This window comes from Typopeltis vanoorti, chromosome 25 (genome assembly GCF_054136105.1).
Source record: "Typopeltis vanoorti isolate ZY-2024b chromosome 25, IOZ_Tvanoo_1.0, whole genome shotgun sequence".
NCBI classification, from domain to species: domain Eukaryota; kingdom Metazoa; phylum Arthropoda; class Arachnida; order Uropygi; family Thelyphonidae; genus Typopeltis; species Typopeltis vanoorti.
In genome coordinates this window covers 75,592,638-75,619,425 of record NC_143573.1, presented here as the reverse complement: position 1 = coordinate 75,619,425, position 26,788 = coordinate 75,592,638, and the positions used below count along the sequence as shown (strand labels likewise).

The window sequence follows — 26,788 nt, the reverse complement described above, 5'->3', positions numbered from 1 at the left end:
GTAGGCTACCAGATAGTGGTCGCTATCTCCATCTGCTCCTCTGAAACTTCTCACATCCGAGATGGAGCTGTGGTGACGTCGATACACTAGTACATGGTCTATTTGGTTAGCTGTTCTACCGTCCGGTGATCTCCAGGTCTGCTTGTGGACATCTTTATGCCCAAACATAGTTCTCTTTACAAAGCATATCGTTGCGGCGGCAAAACTCGCAAGTCGGATCCCGTTATCATTGTACTCTTCATGTAGGCTCTCACTACCCACGAAAGGGCGCCACACACGCTCTCTCCCCAGCTTCGCGCTGAAATCTCCCACTACTAGCTTAACGTCATAAGACGGTAGATTAGCACAAGTACGCTCAAGCACTTCGTAGAAACAATCTTTAGCTTCCTCCGAGCTCTCTTCAGTAGGCGCATAACAGTTCATAATAGACACATATTTTGAAAACGTCCCTTAACTCTATTAGTACACAGCCGAATGTTCACAGGTTTAAAATCTAAAATATTACACAAAACGTTATCATTAACTAAAAACGCTATTACGAGGACTCTTCGTCCTCTGTCGTCACCACTATAGTATAGCGTGTACCCCTGATTGCGGGTTGAGCCATGTCCTGGCCAACGCGCTTCTTGTACAGCATAAAGTCCAATTTTATACTGTCGTAAGACATTCGTCACATTAAAAAGAGCTCCTTCTTTCACCAAACTACGTATATTCCAGGTCCCAAAACGATCAATAATCATAGTCGCAAAGGCGTCCGAATTCCGGGGCTTCTGTGGTGCTTGTTTCGTAACCAATAGGGTTTTTACAGGAGGGGTGCTTGGCCCCTCGCTTAAAATTATTATTATACAATATGTAGCAATACTTTTCCTGTTTAGAGATGAGTTTATATATAACCAGTGGCGGCTCGTGGCTTGAAATCGTGGGGTGCTGCAACTTTCGAAATATACATACACACTGTAAGTCCAGTGTGTATGTGTTTAAATAAAATATCAAAATTATGGTAAAAAAAAAATTAAACATAAAAAATGTTTATTATCGATAAAATCATACAGTTTGATATAATTAAAAATTACTTAAAAATTCTGAGGTCATAATTGTCAATAACTCCAATTCTTCTTCTTTCACTAAGCATGATTCCCGCTTCCTATGCAGGGTCCGCGTGTTACTTAGATGCGACTTCTTGTTAGTACCACTCCCAACCGACCTGTCGCATAGCTTGCCGCTGGAGGGAATATATTTTTGACTGTAGAAGTATGTTCACGGGGCCGGTTTGTCGGCTTGCAGGCTATGCCTGAGGAAGATCCTAAGTTCCACACCTCTTCGACGGGAATCGAACCTGGGACACTCCTTCCCCAGGCATATGGTTGCGAAGTGCAAAGCCACTAGGCTAACCGTTTCTATTTTAATTCTTTTATTTTAACTCCAATAATGTTCTAAAATAAAAACTATAACAAATGTTATGTCTTTAATTGTAATGTCCAAATATTTAAAGAGACGGAGTTAACACGATAAGCACTACGAACACTCTACTACTGGCGCAACTGCATATAAACAACAGTGGAACTGCGTGACGGACAGTGCCGCATTACGCTGATAGCGCGCATCTCACTATGATTTGCATATAATTGTGCGATTAGCAATATGACACTGTGGTAAACACAGTGCTGCTTGCGTCACTATCCTCCTAAATGCTACAAGATAGATTTTTATTATTTTTTATACAAAATAAGAGAATTGCATAGGATTGTTGATGATAAAATTAAATATTACAAGCAAATATAAATAAATTAATAAATATATTTATATATCGAGAAAAATTGAGGATGCTGTAGTTCCGCAGTGCCTATGCACGAGCCGCCCCTGTATATAACCATGAAGTTATAAATATAAATTTAGTTTAAAAATTATTAGTAATAAATAATGTTAACAGATGCAAAACAGACAGACAAAATATAAAACTACATCATTAAATTTCAAGTTACATAATGTTTTTATGTAAACCTTTGCAGTACATATTTAAATACATTTTGTTAATAAAGAAAGCTTTCTGGTTTTCCTATTCAACATTATATTCCTTCCCGTAGTGAATAATCGATCATTTTAATATACACTCCTTCACCCCACCCTAGCAACTATCATTTACTTCATATTCATTAATTACTTATTTTTCCTCTCCAGGTACGTTTCTGAAACAAGCCTAGAAAGAACGGTATCCTTTTCAGATTGAAAAGGATAACAAAATTTCTAATGTATAGCTACAGGTAAAAGCCTGTACATTATACTTGCGCGAAACGGAAATGTGGGGGCGCTACATGCACTTTTGCTCCATCCTTAGCCGATCTCCTAATGTTCTCGACCTTTCAAGGTTTGCTAAGCAACCAGCGCGCGTGCACGCTCTCTCCAGGATTGTCAGTTCGGTTGTCCCAGGCGTTACTCCGTGCTGTTGCCTGCTTCTACTGTCTACGGCCATTTTGCGCATTTGGAAATACAGTGTGCGCGTTCCTTTAGTTTGGCGCATGTGCACTGAACACGCTCTACTGTCAACATCCAAATTGGAGCCTGTGTGTGATATGGACGTGCCAGAGCAGAGGACACAGGTAAGGTGTATCTTTCTCATTTAAAGGGCGTTTTTTTTTTGTCTTGCACATCTTTCTCGAGCTAATTTATAGCGCCCACTTTTCGCTGATAATCGTGTAAGTAAATGACATTGAGGAAATACCTCATTTATTTTAATCCCCTTCCCCCCTCTTTCCAAGGCGTATACGTATGGTTTCCTTGCCAACAAAATAATGGCGTCATATATATATATATATATATATATATATATATATACACATACACACGCACGCACACACGGAAAAGTGATAAACATGTAACAATATACATTTTCATTTTTGAATTCATAAGATATTCATAACTGTAATTCTAGTTTTAAATTTCACGGCATGTTTTGATATTTATCACATTATATACTACTTTCCGCTAGTCCTAATGGTAAGAAACCGGAATATTTATAACTGCGTCACAGGGGAAACGATGGCGATTATGCACGTACACATATTCCTCTTGTGTTCTTCGAAATAATCTAAACATCTTATCCTCACCTGCGTGTGCGCTCTTGTGGTCGGTTGCTATTTCTACGTCCTTCTTTCCTTTTTTACCAAACGTTTCCTACCTCTACGCTTTCCTACTTGTTTCCTGTGCGAGGATGACTCCTCATCTTTCCTGTAACATGTGTTCCGACTGTATTGCGTCAACTGCAAATTTTGCCGTTAGTTTCTCGGCGTTTCTAAGCTGCGTTCCTGATCAGGCTTTTCTCCACCGCTTCTTCCGCATGCTGATGGTATCGATCAACGAAACATAGTTGAGAGCAAGAAAGAGAGAGAGAGAAACGGATGGAAAGATCGTTTCTGGCCCGTATCTAAGTAGCGTTCAAGGGCATCCTCTACTGCATCTACTTCTACTCTAGCAGCTGCTGCGACTAGCGGCCCACTCCCGAGTTCAGTTAAATGGTGAGCGTCAATTGCTTTCAATGAGTTCTGAAAATATTAATGACAACATTCTGCTCATGCAGCCAGCACTGCTAATGACACCGCACCATCTGCAGCATAGGGTTGGAGTAAATGAAGAAAATGAGGGTTGGTTAAAGGAAGCTAAATTTTGTTATTATATAAGACTCATGGGAAGCACCTCGCTGTTAACTGTGTTGATGTTAGAAACGTAAATCTATTCCATATCGCCGAAAAAACAAATTAGCTTACAAATTTTTATTTTCGCTTAGATATGAGGAGGATCACAGACATTTCTTGTCATTAGCAATTTACCAAGCGTTGTTTTGCACATAGGGTAGAGTTAATGGAAGTGTGTGGGGGGGAGAATGATTTATTTATGACTTCAGTTTATGTGTAGTTATCTTTAACGCTTTTTTTATTATTTCATGAAATTTTATTTTTACATTAATAAGAATTCCATGGTTTAGCTCTTATTGTGCGCCTCCCATGATCCATAACAATTCCGTTGATGATATTCTTAGGAAAGATTGAGAGCACAGAAGGGTTCTCTTAGAGCAGAACGCAATTGATTCACATCATTCTAAAGCATTTATTATATTAAAATATTTAACGTGAAATGAATTCAATTTCAGTGATGATGTATGAAAATGCTCAGTTTGCATAGGAAAGACGTGAGTGTTTATGACGTGAGGCTACTAATTTACACGTATTCGATATATTATACTTATATGAAAGTTTAATATTTGATTTTGAAAAGAATGTGACATCATGAGTACTTTATACTTTCGCTGATATAATGAAGCGACACATTTTACTTATTAGCACGCAAGTTAGTATTTTGTACAGTATAAAATATATTGTACATTTAAATAGTTCATGCTGTGATATTACAAATAAACTGAGTATGATCTTTAGAAAAGATTTAAATACATATATTTTTATTGATTAGCATAATCCTTGTATCCTTTTCATTATTTTAATGATATGATAAATCTACCCTTGAAGGGAATCGATAAGCTGCATTAAAATGCACATAATTCTCCTTTTTTAACGTATATTCTTTTGTTGTTTAACAATGTCAAGATAATTGATTACAAGAGGGATAATATTTGTATGATGGTAATTTTATTTTAATTTAAGAAACTGTTCATCAATACTTAATATATATATATATATATATATATATATATATATATATATATATATATATATTAAGTAGAATTTGCATTTTTATTGACCTCACTTGAGTTAGCCAACAGGAAGTTTGGTCTCTTTAATTAGATGCTTTTTATTTGTATTTTTCTAATTAAAATATTATCATATCTATGACTATTGACACCAACTTCCCATCTTCCCTAAGCCTAATTGGTTAAATCTGTCTGCTACGCTGTCATGTACTCTGGCTGGTTGACTATTTTGTAGGATTAAAAAAAAAAAAAAAAAAAAAAAAAGGAATTTTTGGTGAAGATAAACCTTTAAAACTGCACTTCCGGTCACTCACGTTCACTGGAAAAACCTTTATAAAAGTTCTTCTCGTATTAACGGGATTCCGACCCCACTGCTTTTCAGCTAAAGGATATCGTTGCTGCTGATTGATTTACGTAGAAACAGCGCTTAGCGATACTGACCAAAATATTATGCTTCATTGTGGGTCAGATTGGGACAACGGCCTCCTTCACCCTACCCCAGCAACTACCATTTTCTTCATATTCATTAATTGCTTATGTTTCCCCTCCAGGTACGTTTCTGAAACAAGCACAAAAAGAACGGTATCCTTTTCAGATTGAAATCCCGACAACCGCTTATTCAAATAATGTAAGCACCATCCATTAATAATAAAAATATGCTGATAGTAAACTCGTGATATTCACTAGCAAGCAGGCTCTTTGTTTTGGGAAACCGACTGTGCTGCCCTTTAGTAGAAATTAGATATTAACTTCAAAATAAAATCAGTTTTTGTTTCAATTTCACTTTCGATTACTGGAGAGGCCAATATATCATAGTCCAATTAAAATTCACCGTCTTAGGGGTGACTATATTATTCGAAAATAATTTTCTGTGTTTTCCAAGGAAAGTATAATTATGCTTTCGCGTTTCATTAACTGGTTGATTAATTGATTTTTTTTAAAAAGAAAATGATTAACGTTGTTTAAAAAAATCAAGTAAATTTAAATCCAGTTTATACTTTAATTTCAATACGCAATGACGTTTTTTGGTAATAAAACTTTGTTAGTACTTCTTTGTAATTTTTCAGTTATGATAATTCGGTCACTTTTGCTAAAAGTGGATACTTTTAGCATTAAACGTATGAAGAGAACTGAAACGCTAACATAATAACTCTCTTCGTGAATTTTGTTGTGATAATAAACAAATTACCATGCTCTAATGTAGATAGCTCGCACATAATTATATATACCTGAATAATAGACCAATCGTCCTTAGAACAACAGCCATATTCCGGTTCAATAACCTGCTGAATCGAGGACGTTTTCTAACTTATTCTAACTACGTATGTAATAAAATCTCAGCATAAAGGAGTAGGTTACGGATTGTAACGGTTTTGAATTGTAACCAGATGAATCAATTAAAATAATGAATGCAGGATGGCATTGTGTTAATGAATCAACTAAAGTCGTGAGACTAGGCTGCTAATTGCGTGTATTCTTCTGGCCGGTAAACTCTAATACTTCGCACTAGACGGCTAACTCACTAACACTTGAAAAAAAACCTGGAGGTTCTTCAGGTCCAGATCTTTCCAAACTGAAGTCCAAACTTCTGAACTGCTCTAACCTCACTGAACACGCTAACCATTCAGCCAACCTGGCTGGCAGAGTGGTTAGCGTGTCCGCTCTCTCAAGAGGCTGCGGGTTCGGATCCCGTCGTGGGCATGGATGTTTGTGATTGTCTGTGGAGATACCAGTGGTGGTGGTGGTGGTAGTCGGCGGTAGATGGCGTTGCGGTCAATTAGTGGATTGTGAGTGGTGGAAACAGAGTTGTAGAGTAGATGCCCTCCCTCGATGAGTCTTTGGACTCCCTGGAGGTAACAAATAATAATAATAATAATAATAATAACACTAATAATTATAATAAACCTAAAGTCTAGTGTTATATGTCCTTTATCTTTTCGGTCGGTATGGTTGCTTTTAGTGGGGTAAAAACATTCACATACCATATCCGTATAAGATGGATGAGTTGCAAAGGATATGTCCAAATTTCACCAATAACTCTTCAGACGAGGCAGAGGGATCCCTTACGATACTAAGCAGAATCAGATACTGCAAAAATCGTATAGAAAATCAGATATTGATTTATTTATTTTTTTATATTAAGAGTGATCAATTTCAATGTAAATGGAAACTCTCACGCGGTCGAAGTTAAAATACAGTTTAATCTTGAGTGAGATATGTAGATTTCCAAATAGCCAGATACTTTGAGTTTTCATCATTTGTGTCTATACAAGCAGCCGTTTGTCGATGCTGAAGTTTTAAACAGATCCACATAGTTCGTGACCTTACATAGTCTCTATATCTGAGTATGTGCGGCCTTCGATTTCTCACGACAAACTATGAAAGGAATCACACCCTGTGAACAAAGTTTAATTTAGAAAGGAAGATATACTGCTGCACGAAGATCTGATGCACCGCTTCTTTTATAAATAACTCGCTATTGATGATAAAATGTGAAAAGAGTGCTTTATATCAATGAATATATGAATATTTAATTATAATCTATTCTGTATGAAATTTAAATCGATCGATGACTTGTTTGTGTTATTCTGCTCGGTTTTTTATTAAAAAGAAAGAGCGGATGGGATGAAAAGAAAAGACTAAACAATATCCCCGAGGAGAAATAAAGAAGAAAAGAAGAACCGAGTTAATGATATCCAGCTTAGTCTATCAACTATTGTTCTGCGTACGAAAAGAGAGAAAAGAGTTCTGTTATCGATCTTCCAATCTTGACCGACTTAATAGCAGATGTCAATAAAGTAGCCTATCGCGAAATGGCGGAGATGGCGGTAGAGAGTGAGCTTACACCTAAAAGGTCGGAAAGCTGCTTTTTTTTGGTTTTTTCTTATTGAATTATTTTATTGCATTCTTTTTACCTGCTTGTTACGGTACTGCCAGTAAAACTTTGTTATTGATCTTACAAGATGATAAACATGACTGAAGAAAAATGAAAGGCGGATAATTCAGTGAAGAAAGATGAAATGTGTATGCTTTATTGGGTTGGATAAGATCGGATAGGAGAAGTGATATTCTTCTCTGTTTCTCCACTTAAAAGACCATCGAAGAAATAGAAAGAATTCTTTATTCGTTGGCTACGTGGGGTTTTGAGTATAATTCACCAAGAGTGTGTAGCAGTAGTAATATGATTGTTTTCGTAGATTTTTCTTTATGAAGGGCGAATTTCATTGATACTCATTGGCAATTTAATTTTGCGAAATTAAACTTGAATTTAATTAAAAAATTAATTAACTTTAATGAATGTTATAGTCCTTTTTGGGGGATCTATGTCATCACTTATAATGACATCTATCATTAAAAAGGATGAGTAAAGCAACTTTTCTGCACAACCAAAGCTAGGGTGACAGTTTCGTCTAGCGATTCGACGGAAAATATCTCTTGCTGAAGATGGTTCTTTGTTCCCATTTTATTTATTCTGGTGGATTATGGAACTGTGATGATCAACTACATCTTGCGAGGATGATCGATTTTTTTTTTCAAATTCTTGGATTAAGCTATTTTTAGTTTTAGACTCAGACTTCTAATAATTCGTTTACTTCAGTCACATCGGTATTCTGCGACTTTATAAGAGGATGCTATGCCACAATATAAATGTATTCAATCAGTACAAGAAGAAAATTATTTATTCCGTTTACAAATACTCGTACGTGGATGATTATACCATTAGGAATATACAAAATATCACGTTGATGAATAAAATAATAAATTATGACGATTTGCCTAAGTTCGCTTTTCAGTAGTTACAGATGAATTGCATCGCCCAGTGCGGGACCATCCTCCCGCTATTTAGACGTCTGAGTTGGCTTGAAAAAGTGTCATGTTTAGTCTCTAGAACAGGTTTTCAGGATTACGTAAACCTTAGTACACCCATGGTGCTAAAAGCATGATATGTTTACAACCGTTCGTCGATGGAACTCACATAAAAAATAATTGCTTTTGTTGTTCTGTCAAGGGAACAGGCAGCATACACTTTTAGATGTAAGAGGACACTAGGTTCTATTTAAGGAAAAAATAAATAATGTGCAATCTAGACAGCAGTTGCCAGTGAGAAGTATTCGATATGATAACGTTAAGGCTACTAATAACTTGTACACTGGTGACTCCAGATTTGCATTCTACAGTATGCATTATAAAAATGAAATTGCGTATTTCAATATTAGAATATTAACGTGTTTTATTTATCAGTGCCTAGAAAGTTAGTTTCTTCGTTATCAAGAGGGAGAGCTGCCAGCGTATATCAGAGTACCATGCAAAGAATATTACGTCAGAATTCATTAACAGAATTATTAATCGAAATGAAATTTAGAAATATTTTTATTAAGATGACTTAGGTGATTTTCTACAGAAAATAATATTGCAGTGTGTGTGTGGGCCATTGATAAAAGGGAAAATGTGAATGAACTTTGTATTTTTTTTTTTTTTTTCAAAGCAAGACGAGATGATTGTAACAGGCCAATCGCGGTTTTCTAAATTTCCTGGTTAGTAAACAGCACACAGCTCTGAGCAACCTCCGGCAACATTGGCGCATTTCTATGTTATCGATTCTCAATCCTTTACAGAAACTTCAACAAACCATTTAAATCATAAATAATAGTTCACATTAACTACCTCACATTTTTGATAAAAGAATACGATACTTCTCAAGTACACTTATCTTCGCAATTTTAATATTCTTATAAAAGCATGTCAGAAATTAACAAACAAATACACAATTAGACTGTCGGTGTTCGAGAGAAAGAAATTTGAAAAATAAATCAGATTATTGTAGTAGCAACAGATCCCTCTTTTTAACATTTTCCCCTATAAATAAGTCATTTGGATATTAATCAGTTCATTCTACATTGATTGTGTATAACAGTACTGTCAGGAAGAGGTATAAAAATGTTCATATTAAGAAATTTCAGCAACAGTTCCGTAAAGCGTTATATGTTAATATTAAATGTGATGTATGCCAAGCGACCGGTCTATTAAAGATATCCTACCTACCTTGTAGTGTAAGGTAGGTGGGATCGTACACAACGATTCCTGTGGTTTCTTTAGAACTTCTGGGTGGTAGGTCCCTGTCACAAACAGCATGTTCGTGACATTACAGTTGTACTTGGTCAAAAACTAAAGATATCTTAGATGGTCTTATATAGAAAATAGCAGGAAGGTTTTATTCCTGGAAACTGTTTTTTCATCTGGCAAAATAGGCAAAGATAGCAGGTAATCTCAGGGAGACAATGTGTTGCGTTAATGTCTTGTGGGAGGGTGAATGTCGGAGCCAGACACGAATGTAAATACGTCTGGGAAATCATCAAACTTTCAAGGTTATGCAAGAGTTTGCTGATATATTGAGAATCGTGTGATAAATGAAAACATTGTCAATATTGGACATGTGTCAGAAACAGCTGATCGATGCGAGAGGCAAACAATGGACCGATCGAAGGCAAATGAAGTGTTGTGCAACTGATAGAAAAGACCAACAGACGTACTTCAACTGATTAAATGAATGCAGCAGCAGAATCAGAGAATATCAATATACTCCCACAATACATTAAAATGCATTGTGGAAGTGTACTGTAATGGCTATCTGCAGTTATGCCAAAGGGCATAACTCCAGATAGCCACTGAAAGTTTTGGCGTGTCCAGCAGAAACAGGCAGTAATTAAAGGGATAAAAAACATTAGCATTGGACACTACAGAATCTGCTAGTGGTGGCATGGAATGATGAGTCCGAATTCCTGTTAATTCAACAATCATGATGAATCTGTGGCGGTATATACAAATATTCATTGATCCATAATGCTTAGTCACAAGCCGCCATGCTGGTAGAGGCTGACTGGTGCTGCCTACTTGAACATAGTTTTCCGAACAAGCATATTCATTTCTCTTCTTCGCTCATCCTGCATCCGATGGACATTCCAACAGAAACACGGACACATCTTCAAGAGAAGTCTCAGACACAATCTGCCTCGTATTTATAGCCAGAGCTGGCAATCGATCATTTGTCGTGTGTTACTTACGGATTCCATTTAGTATGAGATCTATAATATTTTTTTCCAATGAAGGTGTCGGATTAAGTACGACGATGTAGCAACAGAAAGTTTTAAATGTCTCCTTCGATTCTTTTCTCGAACCTAAACTCCACCACAATGCAAAATGGCAGATATATACGCATGATATATATCTACATCGTTTTAAAATGTTTTAAATTATGTACATCTACATCGCCCTTAGACTAGTTGTTGAGAAACACTGCGCTAGGCTATCTCATCTTATTTTGGATCTCCAAAGAAAAGCGCCATTATATAGCTGTTGAATTCGAAACCACATTACGAAAGCTTTGTTAAGTGTTGTGCAACTGAACAAATCGATGCCACCTTTTAGAGGAAGAAATACTTTAGATGAGAAACAAAATCCCAGTGCAATTTCAGATGTTTTTAATTAAATCCATAGAGAAATAGATCATGAAAACAATAGCCATGGTAAAAAATGGCTATCAACAAAGTTTGCTGTTATGTTACTATGCGCTACATTACTGTATTTTAGAAGGAAATAAAAGACTGATTTTGGGTGATTTAGAAGAAAGTGTACCGAATGAAAAATTACATCAAGTTAATGTTTAAATGGATTCTAACTTAATGGACGAAAAATCAAAAAGTAGAGAAAGAAGGTAATTTGCTTTGCGATTAAAGAATATTTCAGAGCTTGCTACAGTTTTTAGGAACGTGATATAAAAGAATGAAAACTTACAACCAGACATCGAAAGGAAAGTAAACTTGTGGTGGAATGTCGACTGCAGAAAGTGATTCCTAATTGTGGAATGGCTTCTCAAGTTCTTTTCACATTCACTCATTTTTGGATGCTGTCTTTGAAATATTGTTATACTTAACTGAACATGTGTGCTAAAATTCAAGATTCGTTTATAATGTATACTTCTAGTTTGTTTATTTATTTATTCATATGGAGTTTCCTCCCTTTTCTCCCCTGTCCCTATTGGGGCGAGTTGAGCGCCCCCCTCATGGGGGGTTAAGTATTTATGGCTGTAGATCCGTGTGGGCCGGTTTGCCTGCTTGCGGGATGAAAAACCCCAGATAAACTGAGGGAAAAAACCCTGCTGTCCACGCCCAAGACCGGCTAACTTGGCTATGGCTACGGAAGATCCTTAAGCTCCTCACGTCGACGACGGGAATCGAACCCAGAACACTCCATCCCCAGGCAGGTTGAGAAGCGCAAAGCCACTAGGCTAACCGCGCGGACACTTCTAGTTATCAGTACTGAATAACATGCAACTTGTTGAAGTTTGATGAATCTCATATCAATAAAATAAGTATTTTGATATTTTAACTATGAACATTTTTTAAGATTTAAGGTAAAGCATTAAAATACTGCGAATGATAGAGTGAAATGTAAATATTTTATTTGGGATTAAGAGGTTCATTATGAATTCAGTCCATCCAACCTAAATCCCAACTCAATATAATCAATATTGTCTGCGTAACTAACTATAGTCTCTAATTTTGCCTTTCGCCCATGCAATGGAGGTTTTAAATCGTATGAACAAAAAGTATGCTACCCTTTCTCACGTTCTATGAGCAGACCGCTTGTCAGGTAATCTAGAAATTCTGCTTTTGTGGAGAATTTCAAGCGACTTCAGATATCCAGCAAGAATATGGTGATCCACAAACTTTCATATCCACAGTGGGATATTGCAAGTGAATCAGTTTGTAAACGTTAAGTGCAATTACTCTTCGAAACTTTCAGTGCCTGTAATACTGATTTATTTCTTAAAATTTATCCCCTTATAAAATGAGCAAACAAAGAACATTACTTGATTTCCTAAATATAAATACAGTAAAGTTTATACATAACATTTAAGTTAAGTTGATTTCTGTTTTCTGATTTTTTCCTCATTATAATCAGAAAATAAAACCACTATTTAAAAAAAGTAATTATTGTTATGTTACTACAAACTAGGGGGCTGCGAAATTATTTTATGATACTTAGGGAACCGCGACTACCAAAAGGTTAAGAACCACTGGTGTAATAGAAACAAACGCATTATGAAGAGAAACAGACAGACATTATAGTTAAATTAATCGAATTCTTTCCTAATCAGCATCGATGGTGGAAACTCCCTTCTAAAATGAAGTCTAAATCAATATCCAAATACAGGTTTATCCGCAGAACAAGATCTGTTTGCAAACTTACAATATTCAAAGTATAAAATTTAATTTTAATTTGCGTGTTATTATTTGCCTATCACCTAGAGAAACATATCCATCCAGGCTAGCAACGGCATGAACTCTACGAAATGCTCAAATTTATTTTGTAGAATGCTTTAAGAAAAATGGTTTTGATGTGGTTTAAAACTTTCAAAAGAAATTTTGCTAAAATTATTTGTTGTCCTTATTATCATTTCTTAAATACGACTCTGGCTTGAAACAGCAGCTATCATTGGAAAATCTATATTTGCTGAACAATTATTTATTTTACTATTCAGCATCCATAGAATACCAAGTGTATTGGTTTGCATTGAGGATAATTGTGAAACTGAGTTTTCATGCTAAATCTGCGAGGCAGGCACATCACTGAAGCAAAGTTGTAACCTAGTTTTACAACAGAATAGCGAAATTAGTTTGCGTGAGAAGGAAACAAAATGCATATGGAACATAAGTTGTGTTTCTGTCTGAGAATGCACGAAACTGTTCATAGCCTTGTACTCCTTGATGCTATTCTAGCCGACTTCAGCTCAACGTGTGGGATTGGCTTATTAGCTGCATAGTTAATAGTTCCAGTTAACGTGCATTGATATGATTTATGGGACTATCATGTAAATGTTTCTTGAGAATGAAATATCATCAAAAATATAGTCAAGCTAAAAGGTTTAAAATCGAGCTACATTGTTTTACAATTATGATTTTGCATTCAAATCCCCCCCCCAAAATCTTCAAGATGAATTTCACACCTTTTTAGTTGATGTAAGCAAAACATGTATAATTAAAAGGAAAATGAAATTGTTATCGATTTATGATAGTCGTTAATATTCTAATAATAAAATACATTAAAAGAGTGTTGGACTGTGAATTGACAGATGCACCACCTCATGGAAGTATCTTCCTTACGAATGAAAATTCATTTCCGGAAGTGGACATGAATACGGGTATCTTCGAATTACTTCTTTTTATTGTCCACAGTCGCAAGCTACAAATTCATATATTCTTTTATATATTCTTTGAAATCTAAACCGTAGAGAATCTTAAACGCTTTTAGACTTTTGAATATAGAAACATAAGACTTGGATTACATTTTGTTTTTAATAATTGTCACGCCACATGTTGGGCTCTGATCGACGGGCAGCAGTTGCTGGGCGTATCACACCCACGAGAATTAACTTCAGGAAGTGGAGGAAAGCGATTATGTTACCCACTCATAGGAATGCCTTCGAGCAATTTTTTTTTTTTTTATGTGTAAGTTTTAAAGTTGGTCGTATCGTATTCATCACTTAGACAGGGTAATTGATTTGCCTACTCTTGTCTGTCGTGTTAATGAGCATGAGAATCCCAAGACTTTTTTTTAGTATTATTTAGCCACTAAAGAGTAAACTTCTGGTAGAATGTCAATTGCAGTAAGCGATTCCTAATTTTGGAATTTCTTCTCAAGTTCTTTTCACATTCACTGATTTTTGGATGCTGCCTTCAAAATATTATTGTACGTAACTGAAAATGTGTACTAAAATTAGAGATTCGTTGATAATGTGTACTTCTTCTAGTTATCAGTACTGAATGACATGCGACTTACTGAAGTTTAATGAATCTCATATGGCATACTGGATGTTTGCAAAAAGTATTTTCGTATTTTAAATATGAACATTTTTAAAGATTTTAAGGTAAAGCATTATACTGCAATGACAGAGTGGAATGTAAATTTTTTATTTGGAAGAAGTTCATTATGAATTCCATCCATCCATCCAACCTAAAACTTAATTCTTGTTTCGTGAGTTCCAATATTTTCTGTGTAACATACATATACGCTAACCACTATATAAATACGCAAACCACTCGGTTAGCGTATCCGCTCTCCAGCCTAAAGGCTGCGGGTTCGAATCCTGTCGTGGGCATGGATGTTTGTGTTGTCTGTGGAACCACTAGTGGAGGTGGTTGGTATAGTTGTGGTCAGTTGGTGGATTGAGTGGTTGAGGCAGAATTGTAGAGCATGCGTCCTTCCTGGATGAGTCTTTGGATTGGAGGCGTTCAATAATAATAGTAACTGTAGTCCCAAATTTTGTCTTTTACTCGTGAAATTAAGGCTTTAAATCGTATGTACGTTATCCTTAGAAAGAAAAATTAAAGGTGTAACGTGAACAGTACGAAGTTGTTAGAAAGTTGGCTCTTTCTTTAATATTTGTAGTCTTATTAACTTATGACATTTGACATATTTTCCATTAGTTGAATTACCTAGATGGATTTTCTAAATTATTGTTGCATATGATCACAGCTTCAAAAGACACTCAGCTTTTGTGTTGAGAAGTGGCTATTTCCAAGAAGAACGAAATGAGATCAAATTCATGTGAAAAAAGTATGCTATCCTTTCTCACGTTCTATGAGCATGTCGATTGTCTGGAAATTCTGCCTTAGAGGAGAATTTCAAGCATCTTCGGATATCCTGCAAGAATGGTGATTCACAAACATTCATATCCACATTGGGATATGAAAGTTTGTGAATCATGATCTGTTGGTTCGGGAGTGTAAGCGCTAAGTGCTCAGCCAAAAAAAAATCACTCTCATAAATGCTGATGCTGGTCTTTTGCTTGCCTAGTGTATAATGACTTGAATGTTTTATGAAATTATTAAGTTTATATGAAAACTAGAAACTTGACTGTGAAATACCAATCGAGTCTAATGTGTTAAAGGAAAAATGAGATATTTTATTTTTGGGACCTGTAAAATAAGATTTGTACCACAGATAGAAACACCTTAAATGTATTAAGTAAGCAGTGTAAGAGAAACAAATGCATTATGAAGAGAAACAGGCAAGCAAGCATTATAGGTAGATGAATCGAATTCTTATCTAATCAGCATCGATGATGGAAACTGCATTCCCTTCTTATAAAACGATGTCTAAAACAAATATCCAAATACAGGTTTATCCGCAGAACAAGATCTGTTTGTAAACTTACAATATTCAAAATTTAAAGTATAAAATTTAATTTTGATATGAGAGTTATTATTTGTCTATCACCTAGAGAATCATATCCATCTAGAATAATTTAAGAAAAATTTGAAATGATAAAATTGTTTTGTGTCATTATTATTTCTTAAATACGACTCTGGCATGAAACAGCAGCTATCATTGGAAAATCTATATTTGCAAAAAAATTTATTTAATGAAATAAAGAGAATTAACTTCAGGAAGTAGCGGAAAGCGATTATGTTACCCACTCGTAGGAATGCCTTCGAGCAAGGTTTTTTTGCTTGTTTGTTTATTTTTAATGTGTAAGTATTAAAGTTGGTCGTATCGTATTCATCACTTGGATAGGCTAATTTCTTTGCCTACTCTTGCCCTCGTGTTTAATGAGCGTGAGAATCTCAAGACTTTTTTAAATATTAGTAACCACTTGCTAGCAAAATCTTATTATTTTTTATATTATTTTTTGTTTTTGTAAATCAAAATCAAAGTTCCAGCAGATTATTTTTGTTGAGAAATGTTTTTTAATGAGAAAATCCAAAGATACTCCTCAAAAAATCCCTCAGACGTTCCTCATAATTCTTCAGAAATTCCTCACATAGTTTTCGTAATTCTTGAAAAATTCCTCACAAATTCTTCACATATTTTTGCTAAACCACCTGTAAAATACGTTGTAATTGAAGTGCATTTAAATTCAAAACTTTCTTTAGTACTAAAACCAAAATATTTATACCGTTCAATGTTAAACTTTAAGCATCTTACGATGCCTTAGCTACAAAAAATGTATTAACTTAGACACGTTGTTTAACCCAATCCCATATAAAGGACAAGCCTATTAATTTATGGAACGATAATTATACATGAAAATATAATGGCGTGATATGCAGAAATAAATTTAGTTTTTGACTGCATAATTCGTGAATATGCGTGCACTATTCACCGGACGTAAAACATCCAGAATTGAAAATTAGATGACTGGACTAGAAATTCAAATACTGCTCCATCAGGGTTCGTTCTTATAAGTCACTTTTTTTGGAGGAGGGGGGAGAAACTTGCAGATATATCTCAGTTATGTTTTATTTCTGTTGTATTCTTCTACTACCTGACCTAATAGGTGTGAATCCCAACTAGGACGGATAGAATCTTTATCACTTATTTTCATTCTAAAAATGAGGCACCAGAGCCTCTGTAGCTCAGTCAGTATAGACTGAGTTAGTCTATACTGACTGTACTGACTTCCTGACCCTTCGGTCGGAAAGACCTGGGTTCGATTCCCGTCCAAGACGTGAGGAACCTTTATCTGGTCTCTTTCGACTAAAGGTGAGTTAGCCAGTGTCATATGGTGGTAGGTTTTTCCCCCCCGGAAACTCGGGTTTTTTCGTCCTTCAGAACAGGGAAACCGCCCCTTGAACAGACATAGTACACACTGAGGATGGGAGGGGGGGGGGATTTTTATCTTGAGAACTGGTTTGTATCCTGCTGAATAGGGCCAAAAGAACATACTCAATTTGCAGACAATATATTTCCTGCAAAGCCTTCGTTGCTTCGTCTATAATTCTAAACAATCACAATCAACCACTGCCTAGCCATTTTATCTTAGAACTGCAAGTAGCACATCTTATATGACTCATTAGTGAGATCTTAGGTATTGGCTATTTCGTTTTACTTCTTTTCGACCAATGTCTATAGTGTAAGTTTGATTCGAACGCTGAGCGTTTGAAAATAGTAGAATCTTACCATTAAGGTACTAAAGCGGAACATATTGTTGTCATGGAAACATTACTCCAAGTTGACTCAATGATTTTTTTTTTTATTAGATAGAGAGATGTAATAGCTAATTTTTGTCTCTCGTGATGCCTCGATTGTGGCCTAGTTGGAAGACCGACACGGGTTGCTTCACAGAAAAAACCTTGAGTGCTAATTTGGTTAAAGACGCACTAGTAAACGAGCTGTCTTAAAACGAAAGCGTCCATTTGTTGTTCTCTCAGTTGATAGCAATGGAAAGAATTGAACAACATTTGAATCAAATGATGACGCCTGTATTGAGATATCTATTGACCCACTGAAACAATCGCATACTGTTCACCCACACTTATCAAACAGAAACCGAGTTTACTGACATATTTTTCATTGATAATATGGAGTATTTAATTGTTATTTAACATCAGGAAACAAAACATACATAAGTTAATACTTTACGTGATCGGATGCAGATCTTTTTAATTTTCCTACCGGGTTATAAAATAAAAATATTTATTTTTCCTTTCTTTTAATAATTTCTAGTGTCAAGTTGAATCCTTTTTCGGGTATTATTTCTCTTTTTTTTCATTTTTGTAAATATTCCTTCTTTAAAATTAGCATGCTAATCAACGGAAAACGCTGTCTTTATATTTATTATTGAAATAAAGAAATATTTTTGGTAAGCGTTGCTGTAATGAAGTTGGACATCGATAAAAACAAAACTAATGACGATTTAGATTTTAATCTGGAAATCCAAAGTCTGTCATTTGAAAACAAAACTAAACAATTCAGTTGAAAAAATTTTACCAGGACGTTAGTGAAAACGCGTGTTACACCATTTGATGTAAAATCCCCGAAAGACATAAGGGACCATACCACTATAGAATCAAATCGAAATAATCGTACTGAAATGCTGTATCTGGCTCATTTCAGTGAAATAAAATGTATTTTTGTTGAATTAGAGTTCAGAAGCGAGGGTCATATTATCATTACTTGATGATAGAACCGTTATATAACTACAAAAAAAATAAAATTTGTATAACCGACTCATGAGTTCCTAATGTGCAGAAATGACTGTTTTAATTCATTTTTATCCATTAAGCACAATCCTAGATCATCAAAATCTCATTCAGATATTTAGGGAACAGTGGTGTGCATTTTTGTATTTCAAACATGCACCAAAACAATGTAATGTTTCTGTTTTCGTACGGAAAATTTGATTAGATTATCTTAATAGACGTTAACGGAAGGATAATTATCAAGGTTATTCAAATCCTAAATGAAGCAAAACCAAACAACAAAACATTGAAAACATTGAAAGTATTTGCGCCCCCACTAGTTTTAAAATATGAAATATTATTTCATTGTTATTAAATATTAACATGGAACTACTTTGGCTGCATAGCTCTGGGTTTATTATTGCATTATTCTATGTATAATATAGTGCTTATAGAAAACAACTACTATGTTAATATCTGTATTCCCCAACCTTACGTATCACTTCAACTTCAGTAAGTAGGCTAACTATGATACACTTATTACAACCTATCGCTGTAGTAAAAAAGAAAAATTGAAGGTAACAAACAATTTTCTTTTGCGAATGATTCTAAAAGGTAGAATTTAATCTCATTTTTATTTTATGCATCAGAAGATTTAATACTCGAAATGAACTCAGTTTTCGTAAATTTCATTTCTGCCAAGATGGAACGTCTTAATTGAGTACCCTTGTGTCTATTTTGTAAGTGGAAAATCCAGCAACTTATGAAACTGGCTAACTGACCGTTAACTAAAAGAAAAACAAAACTCGTAAATGTTCTTGCTATTGATAGATCGAAAATCTAACATTCGAACAGGAAGATGCCTGTCAGTTGATACAACAATTATAATTTTGTTTCTGTTGTACGTATACAAGTAATGAATACTGCATTAGTTGGTTCTTTTGCTTTTATTCTTACAAAAAATATAAACTTATCCAAAAATTAATGAAACAATTAAATATTTTCTTTTAAGGTATGGATTTTCTTGATATTTTAATCAAGAAAGAGAGCAATCTCGTAGCCGTTTAAGTATTAAAAATTTCTCGTCTGAATGTCGTTTACGTACAGGACAAAAGAAAGCGGTTTCAAACATTATTCATAAAACCTACAAAAATAGAACAGACCTTGCTTTAGCTAAATAAGGTAATTTACATTCCTGTCTTTCTATACCACACATTCCCAACTAACTTCAAAACTACACGAGCCTATTAGAGTAACAACTTGTAACAGTAGCAAATGCACCTGTTTTCTGTCGCGTGTCTGCCTAGATATAACATTAACTGTCCTTGGTGTTTTCTAGTGCGCTGCACGATGTATAGCACATACTGCAGGATCATCTAATTTGCATTACAATGTATTCGGACTGAGCGAGGAAACTTACCTCGTTTCTGTTTTCAACATTATTAGTTTTTTTATTTTATTTTTTCATGTTTGCGAACCGTAACCTGCGAACAATTGAATGATAATGAATTCCACGTAATTGTATATTTCTAACGTAGTCGGATTGGTACCTACGGTCGGGTGTTGTATTTCTTCGGTGATATTTATATTTATTTATTTGTTTTCAGAAGGTTTCCGAGAACTGATATTATATGCGGATATATTATTGCAAAGGAAACTCGCACGTGCCATTCGTTATTGTGGTAGAAATATAAAAACGTATCCCTTGAGTTTGCTTTGTGTTTCGGAAAGATTTATGACCGTAGATCTAATGATTTGTTTCATAATCCCACGTTGTTAGCAAAGATAGGAGACCAAGCTGTTAGCATACAATCAATTTTCCGAGCTTTAGCATTACGGGCGGATTCTCGCGAATGTAGAACAATTTTCCTTTTGCGAAGAAGCACTTCAGACAGAATATAGATAGGAAATTGTGTAAATGATCATCTTGATAATGCTTTGCACCATTCTCTTTTATGTTCGATGCATACTCTGGTGAAAAGTGGAGCGTCCCGAAGATAAAGGATCTTTCCTTGTTTCCACTTCTCTAACTTTAGCTCTAGTTGTAAAGCTAATGCGGCTCACTTTCTTGTTCAATGGATACAAGCTAAGAAAATAATTACTTTTATTCTTATAACATTTTAACACCATAAATTTTATTATTTTTCATTGCAATATGAAAAGATTATATACGATGCCAGATTGGTATAAGATTATACCAATACAAGGTTGACTCTCAAAATATTCAGATTTTGATTATCCCTTTTAATCTTTATTGGAAGAATGAAAGATGGTGTAACTTGCAGTATTGACACAAACCGATCCTGCACTGTGGACTCAGAGTTATCGTCAACAGTTTAGTGATCTGGAACAAATGAGAAAATATTATACTGTGTATATATATATATATATATATATATATATATATATATATATATATATATATATATATAAAACGGAATATCTTCCTATACCATGTTATTATATTATATTTAATAATATTTATATTATAAAATAATAATACATATTTATATTCACCACACACACACATACTAGACTTGAAAGTAAATAACACATAAAACTGCCGTATGTGAGTAAGTAATGATTGGTGGAAAAGGAACTTATTGATTTGTTGAACAGCTGGAAGTTGTTGTCTCTGAAATACAATACGAGAAGCACACGCAAAGGGAACAGCTAGATGATCAGAATTATGGAATCCAGTTCGCTGAAATAACGTTCATGAAAATAATTATACAGAATCCGGTTTATGGAAACACAACTCGACTGTAGAAAAGGCAGAAATAAGTGACAAGGATTAAAGTGGATCTGTGAAAGAGACGTCGTCAGATAACCGGATTTACAATTTCTGAATTTTTAGTACACCATCCTTAATGTGAAAGCAGTATTCTTATGTTGGTCGGATTGAGGACGTATAGGGTAAGCAGCTGACTAGATCAGAAATAAAGTTAAGTGAAAATGACACCAAGTGTTCAGTTATCGGCTTAACGGGAAAGGCTAGAAGGGAGGGGGGGGGGTAAGTTAACCGGAGAAGATATCTAATTCTGTATTGAGTGCTATCAAAACTGAAGGGAATTTTTTTTGCTAAAAATAACAGACTATGTTTTGATAAAAATGAAGTCGACAAGATTGTTTTCACTCCATTGAAGAATATCAAAGAGATTAAGAATTACAACCTACAATTAAGAATTTCAAGGTTTGTCAATGAAGAAGCGGAACTGATTGTGCTGTCAGCAAAAATTATGGTTAGCATTTTAGTGAGAAAAAGTTATGTATGAGAGAAAGAACGGATCCCAGGATGCTCTAGCATTGATTGAGAAATCGGAATAGAGAAAGCAAACGACCATTGCACAATGAATAATCAGAGAGAAAACTGTGACCCGATCAAAACATGATAGCTAGATCCTAAGAGTTATTAAGCAGGCATTTATTTCGGACCTGTTACCACTTGAGAGCAGTGTCTCGAGGTCTATGGAAGGTCACGAGACGTAGAATCCATATTACTGAATAACTGATCGACTTTTTGTATGCTAAAATAGTAAACTATGTTATTATCTTTGTGCATTATTTTAGCAAGAACAGAGGTGAGGTCGATGGGAATTGTTTTAGAAAGGGGTGAATATAGGTTTGCTTATGCTTAAGATAAATGGCGGATAAATATGAAAAATTAGGGAAGACACTTTACTTGGGATTGTTGTAAAATTATCATATGGCTAAGTTACAGTGAAGTAAGATTCTATTTATATATGAACATTTCAAATAATACGAAAAAAAGTTTCTATTTATAAGCCAATTATTAAGACTTGATGCATTTCACTACTTTGATACATGGACAATCAAAAGTCGCATAAGCGGTGACTGTGCTTGTGAGAGAGGTGAAACTGAGAGATATGTTTTCTTATTTTTAATTATTAACAATACTCAAGTTCTGTATTTTCAAGTTTGCGACAAAGTATTATTATAAATAAAAAAAAAACGTTCTGAAAATCAAAATCTTCGTACGGGTATTTTCCCCACAACCTAGCTTTCCTCGGTAAACACATCTGTTTATCAAGAATTAGAAAAATAGTTTTTATACGTTCAATCAATATTTATGAAACAAAAGAAACTTTATTTTCTAACTCTGATATCTGTAAGTCTGTCTATCAAAATGGATTTTGCGTTTTTGTTTGTATTTGTAGTTTTTGTTACATCTCGGATTACAGTCGAAGTCAGATCTCGGATGAAAATGTTTACTTGTTTTTGTTCACTCCTGACTATAATACACATGTAACCTCAAATGTTGTTTCAAAATATTCGAGTTCTTTTCTAAGAAGGCAGTTTTTACTGCTCCTTGAATTCGACGATTTTTATATTTTTGTTTCGGACTATAACTCTATAAATAGGTACAGTTTTACAAGCTTTTTGGAAACTTCCAAGTTAAACAAGAACTTATTTCAAATAGCTCTCCAACAAATTTACAGTAGCTGAAGTGAATTTAATACGAATGATATTTCCCACTAAAGTGAATGTAGAAATATCATAGATATTAATTGATATAAATTTTAATTGTAAACTACCTATGTACTCTTTTCCAAATCGAAAGCATTTCATCTCCATTTTAATACCAGGTACTATAAATTAATAAATTTTATTTTGGTGTCAAATATCCATTATATATTTTATTAATTTAAGAGGTGAAATCTGCGTGACTCTTATGCTATCCCACTGCTTGTGTATGTGATATAATATTTACTGAATACTTACCGTTGTTTACTACTTTATTTACTTTGAAAGGAATGCCAGATAAAAATGTCATCTTTGTACCTCATTGTTTCAATTTGAAATGTGAACACCAGTTAATCATTTACATATTTAATCAGCTACATCAGCAAATCCAAATCAGGAATATTTGTTTGGTTCAAACAAGTTACATTCGGGATAATAAGTACAAATATATTAAAGATAATCGATTTCGTAATTTTAGAGTTCTTTTTAATATACGATTGAAGTTATTTTGAGAAATAACATACTCATTTATAATTTATTACGTTGTAGATCGAGGACTGCTGATTCAACAGTATTTTTCGTTTTCTTAGCATTTGCTGTAAATATTTCTATAGAAGCAAAATGTTTTATCGACTTACACTCTACCAATACTGACATTTTAAGGATCTTAAATGCTTTTACGATGTACTGACATAAAAATAAAAGTAAGACATGAATATAATAACCAGAGTAATTTCTAAAAATGCTCGCTATCATCAAGACCACTTCATAATTCGTTGAGAAGAATGGAACGTTTACCATATATGAGCATAGGGAAAACTTCATTCTTATAAATATTTTCCTCTGTGCATATATAGGGAAATATAGCACGTACGCTTATATACTGTTATTTGCTTCATAGAAATGGAACTGCTTGTCAGATCATTCCACTAGCTCATGTCTCCGTTACAGAATTCATTAAAGAAATGAAGCTCTTGAAAAGAATTGAGAAATATAATTGTGCGCATTTTAAAACATGCCGTGTTGGAGTTCTACTATAACCAGTATAGTTATATTTTATTGAATTCCTCCATCAGATTTTTCACGCAAGATGCCAGCCGAAATACATATCTTTGGGAACAGAAATTTCACCTTTCCTCTGGCAATGTAGAGCAAATATACTTTTTTATTCAAGTATTCGCAGTTCTCTATTCAATACTAGCTTCTCATTTCCTCATTCTTTGTTAAATAAGATTTATATTAGTTTCTTAATAAACGCTGAGTATACTTCACAAACCAGTTAAATGGAGAACGTATAAGAAAACTTACACAAGGGTTTATATACGGGAGTGATTCGCCCAAGTCTGAAAAGATACCCAGCTTTTCAGTTGAGCAAAATGCGTAAGCGCCTATTATATTAGTTTATTGCATCTAGACTCTGATTTGAAATTCAAATTTTAGTCCATTTATCCAGAGTTAGCATTAAAATTATTTTTAGCTGTCAGGTGAATTTGAGTCGGAGCATTTTAGTTGCAAATAAGACAGAAAAAAAAAATACAAAATTACGAATGACATTTACGATGAATGCAGAATATAAACCACAAATAGATATAGGTTCATTTGCTATGAATAATATACAAGGATATCCAATAAACCTATCGTATTACCTATCTTGGATCATTCATATGATTTATATACGAATCATTACATAAAAATATAATATTTAAAATAAACTTCAACTTCGTTAGTTGTTCATTGTAATTTATCAAGTTAAAGTTAAAAATTGCTTGTTATTATTTAAAATGAAAAATCATGAATTTATTTAGAATTAATTGAATGAAGTTAAAAAATCTTAAATAATTTCGCTATGTTTATTCGTATAGTAAATATGTGTTGTGTTTACGTATCAACGTATGATGCTATAAATACATATTTCTTTTTCCTTAGAATTTTTTGCATAATAATATTAAAGATATCGTTCATAAAATAAAAAGATGGAGAACAATATAGGAAACTCATTAAATTAATATTGCATTTAATAAAAAAATAACTAACTTGCATGCAACAAAATATCTTAATATGTTGATTATTAATTATTCTTAAAATAATTAATGTACCAATTAACGATTCGTTTAATTTTATGCGACTCTGACCTACTACGGGTTGTAAACCAAAAATACATTAATACTGCGAGTATGATTAGTTTTTAACATAATTCGGTAACTGTGCTTGACCTAGATAATAATAAGCATTATTATCATATTTACTAATTACTGATTTTATATTTATAAATATGTTTTGAAAATTCCATATTTCCTATCTAAAATTAATATGTTTAAATAATACAGAATATGTGGCACGCTGATAACGTTCCTTGCATTGCTCTGTATACAGGAGTAGCTACATTTACAGGGGTTATTGGTTTGTCTATTGAGCATGATAGACTCAGTCGAATTAACACCGGGTCAAAGAATCGCAGTTATTGCTAATCGATAGGACACGTGATATACAGATGACCAATCCTTCGCGCTTAGTTTAGCTTTACTTCTTACTAAAAGTTTGCTAAATATTTGAAAACTTCTGAAAAATGATTTATTATGAATTCGTGTATCTGCTTTATTTATATATGTTTGCTAGAGCTCCTGCAATCACAAGCAGTATTTAAAACCAGGACTTGTTCTCATTGTTTTCATTTGTATATATGCTCGTTTTATACGAATCATATACATTGAACGATTTCTGACTTAACATGAAGCCAAAGAATATGAACCAAATTCATATCGAAAAAATCGTGGCATTTAGAAATCGTATAGAACTGCCTCAGAAAATTTATTTTCTGTTTTTTTTTAAATACGTTATGTACATGGAAAGAACACTTTTCTGAAAAGATAAGCGTTTATTTTTATATTACTATTTCGAATGATAATTTATAATAAAAATAAGTTTTCTAATTTATTATCACAACAGTATTTAAATAGTATTTTCGTAATAATATTTCATAAATAGTAATGATTATTATTATTGGAGAAACAACAATGCTAGGTAAAAATTAAATTTGAAATTTAATGGAAAATACTGTCACAGTGTACGAGTTTATATTTTTATATCATTCTAAGCTGAAAAAGGTTGTAAATCTGTATTATAAATGGGAGGGTATTATAAATTCGAGACTTAGATAATCTCGAAGTCTGCTCTGTAAACCAGAATTCCAACTTCTCACGCCGTTTCAGATCTCAGTAAACAAAATAATAGTGTAACCCAAGATGAAAGTTATCTCTCACTTTTACTTTCATAAACATCCATACCACGATAAGATTCGAATTGACAGTCTGTTGGCTAAAACAATGGAGACTAACCTTTCAGCTAGACAGGTCATCGTATTCTTTAATGTTTCATTTGAAAAAAAAAATCATGACTTTTATGTTCCTTTATAAGTGAATTCTAAGTAAATTAAGCACCAAAGTTATATATGATCTGATAACTGTCATTTACATCACAATAAATTCTGAAAAATTAACAGGATTCTATTGTTAGAATACAAATAGACTTTAACATAGAAAATGTTAGATTCTTTCGATTTTTAGACCGCACTACAAAAAATCTATACAAGTATTTTACCCTCGAGGAAAGGGGGGGGCGGAATCTTTCTCGTTCTTACTTT

At 33.9% G+C, this 26,788-nt stretch overlaps 1 protein-coding gene across 1 annotated transcript in view; it reads left to right on the top strand.

Moving 5' to 3' along the window:
* Nucleotides 1-2,378: 2,378 nt before the first annotated feature.
* The window catches only part of LOC150092856 (sodium/potassium-transporting ATPase subunit beta-like), an 80,760-nt gene continuing 56,350 nt past the window's right edge, over nucleotides 2,379-26,788 (top strand). Inside the window, exon 1 of the mRNA XM_090414318.1 lies at nucleotides 2,379-2,597. The gene's annotated coding sequence lies outside the window, so the exon portion shown is untranslated. The remainder of the gene's footprint in view (nucleotides 2,598-26,788) is intronic.